This window comes from Triturus cristatus, chromosome 4_2 (genome assembly GCF_964204655.1).
Source record: "Triturus cristatus chromosome 4_2, aTriCri1.1, whole genome shotgun sequence".
Classification (NCBI taxonomy): Eukaryota; Metazoa; Chordata; class Amphibia; order Caudata; family Salamandridae; genus Triturus; species Triturus cristatus.
The window spans coordinates 152,216,485-152,219,759 of NC_140586.1; the positions used below are offsets into that span (position 1 = coordinate 152,216,485).

At 49.2% G+C, this 3,275-nt stretch overlaps 1 pseudogene; it reads right to left on the minus strand.

The window, feature by feature from the left end:
* Positions 1-962: 962 nt before the first annotated feature.
* LOC146833217 (uncharacterized) lies at positions 963-1,942 on the minus strand (annotated as a pseudogene).
* Positions 1,943-3,275: the final 1,333 nt, after the last annotated feature.

Consider the following 3,275-nt stretch of genomic DNA (forward strand, 5'->3'; position numbering starts at 1 on the left):
AGGAGTTGCGTCGTCCATGCTAGATGGCGAACCACTGTAGTAATACTCTGGGCCATTATCAGGATATCGTCTAAGTAGATGATGAGCCTGACCCCCCGCTCTCTCAAAAATTGAACTACCGGTTTGAGGAGCTTGGTGAAACACCACGGGGTGGACGAGAGTCCGAATGGCAAGGCGGCATACTCGTGTCAAACGCCTCCCCATTGAAACTGCAGGAACCTCCTGTGAGGCGGAAAAATAGGAACTGCCAAGTAGGCGTCTTTTAAATCGAGGCGCACCATCCAATCCCCTTCTAAGAGTAGATCCTGAAGTAAGTGTATGACTACCCAAGAGTTGAACTCTTTGAGGTTTAACACCAGACGATAACCTAGATCTTTTTTGGGTACGAGAAATACCGTACAGGTGAAGCCATGGTCTTTTGTGGTGTAGTTCGCACAATAGCTCCTCTCTGCATCAGAGATGCTACCTCGTCGTCTATGAAAGACCTCTCTACATGGGAAAAATGTAGTGGGTGTGGTGTGTGTGTCTGTTGGGGAGTGTCGTAAAAGTCTATCCGAAAACCTTGAACCGTCTGCAGTATACAAGGGTCTGTGGTCAGGGTTCTCCACCTGTGAGCGAACCCAGCAATCCGACCCCCCACCTTGACATCTCCCCCCTGAATTAAATTTACCTGAATAGGAGGCGTCACTGTCATTGTTGTGACCTCTGTATCCTCCTTTCTGGCCTCTGCCTCTACCCCCACGATTTCTGGTGGGAAAAAAGTTGGAGCGGTGGGAGCCCCCACGTCCTCTCCGCTCGGTTCCTCTCGAGGTCTGATTGAATCCACGGCTGGTCGCTCGACCCCTGAAGCGCCCGGTCCTGGTAATAAGGCCAGCGTGGAAGACGTTTTTGATGTTGCTCTGGGCCTTGTCTAGGGCTGAGAAAGTGGAGACGTATTTGCCTAATTCTTTAACAAATTTATCTCAGAAGAGTAAACCGTTTGCCAGGGTCCCCGCCTCTGTTGGGGCCATGTCTGCCAGTTGCGGGTCAATGCGCATAAGGAAAGAACGTTGCCGTTCCATAGACACGGCACAATTGGCATTGCCTAAAAGCAGAGAGCCCTCTGCACCCATTCTAGGACCTCTGTCGCATCTAGAGGCGTGTTGGAATCTTTGGCTTGCACTGCAGCATCCAAAATCTTCGTAAGGGGGCCACACACGTCGAGGAGTTTGTCCTGACAGCCCCTCCATGACCGGTCCAAGCCTTTCTTGGGGTCCTTGGAAAATGTCTTGAGGAAGGTGGCCATGTTGGGGTCCATCTCCAGAGTGTCCGTCACTTTGCCAAATAGGGCTGGCCTGGGACATTCAGATCTGAGAGTGGCGCGAACCTTCCGCTCAAATAACTGACGTATATTGTCCTGGGCATAACGTGCCACCTCAACACATGGCACCCATTCAGTGGATCTAGGGTGCACAATAGACTTGGGGTCGAAGAGCAAGTGCTTGTTGGGAGCAAGGGTGCTCTCTTTATATGTCTCGCGCTTCTTCTTTGCTGCCTTCTTAGGCGCCTCCGATTGATCGGAGTCAGAGGTGTCTGGGAGTGAAGAGGAGGAGTCATCTTCGTCCCCTTGCTACATCAGGGATGCGCTAGACGCCGGACGAGAACTCCCATAGCCACCATGGTCATTAATGACGTTAGCCGCCATCTTGGCAAGGACCTCGGATGAATGATGATGGGACGGTCCGCCTTGGGAAGTTTTGAATTTACGCTTGCCATAGTTCTGCAGGGGTTGCGTAAATGGCTTTAAGGCCTTAATCAGCGCCCTGTTTACTGAACCCTGGACGTGGGAATCGAGGGCTTCAACCAAGTGTTCCTCCAGCTGGTGCTTATAGGGCACCTCATCATATTCCACATCTTCTGCGTATTCTGCCCACTGGTCTGCCTCTTCGGCGTAGTATGCCATCGTTAAGAATTTGGAGGGAGGAGGAACTTTGGGGGGGGGGGGGGGACAACCCAGGGGTGTTACTGACGTCAGATAACCCTGACTAAGCTGTCCCTGAGACTGGTGTACACTCACCCTGTGACTAACTATTGAGAATCTGACCCATTGATTTGAGATCAAAGTGGAGGGAGCCACCCCTATTTCCCCCTAAGGCAGTGCCTTCATACGATTTTGCACCCCGTCGGGCATTCAGGGACGGAGGGTAGAGGCAGGAAATCGGTCCGCGCTGCGTTTAACCTGATCGGCAGTGATATTCCCGATGCGTGCATTCGCGCATGCACGGACCGAGTGACAGCAGAAAGCAGACTGCCCCCTCAAGCACGCAGCTCGCGTCTGTCCCGCTCCACTGCAATTACGCTGCCACCACAAGCGCCAGAGCGCCGTTAAAGTATTAATAAAACTAGCGGCACACGCGCCGCAAACCACACAATAACATGCAAAGTTATCGGTACATTAGATCACAATATACAAAGAAGAAATAGAAAGACACTTAACTCGCTGCTGCAGCAGCAAAGAAAGAGGAAGTTGTGGTTCACACAGAGACATTTATAATATGGTGTGATACGTGATTGGTGCATACTAAGGAGGGGGTTGTCCTTCCGGGTGATGCTATGTTTAAAGTTTTCATTGGCTGCTGTTTTGTCAGTAAAGAAAAGAGAAGCATAATCTGAGCCTCCGTGGACTGACATAGAATAGATTTCACCATGGCGGGCTCACTTAAACTCGAAAAGATCAGCACCATGTTTTTTTACTTGCATATTAACTTGTGTGTTTCCCCAGTATACGTCCCTGACGATAATGGAGTACACGGATGCTCAGTCATCTCTTCCTCGCTGGGTCGGTCTTTAAAGCCACCTGCTTGAGGTGCTGCCTGCCGGAGCAGCAGAACATCAAATATTTTTGACTCTCGCCTTTAAGAAAAGACGACTACCACTACATTTAGACTGCTGGCCCACCTCCTTCGCACTGTCTCGATTTTTGAAAATGCATTATATTTCTATTTAAAGGGTTCCTGTGTGAAGTTTGGTACGTCATGTGTAAAATAGTTGTCAGACAAGGGGGGAAATACTGAATTAGCTAAAGCTGGTTTATGTTTTCAAGGTAAAAACATCTGCGTACCAGATTGCAATGGAAACATTGACTTTTTTAAATTAAGCATTTAATAACATGATTCAGCAATTTCTAAACAATACTGATTGCGGGAGTTATTACCTATTTGATTTGTTCTGAGTTTACAGACTTCTGAAGGACAAGTCAAGTTTGCAGGATTCAGACTTGGTACTTGACTATTACA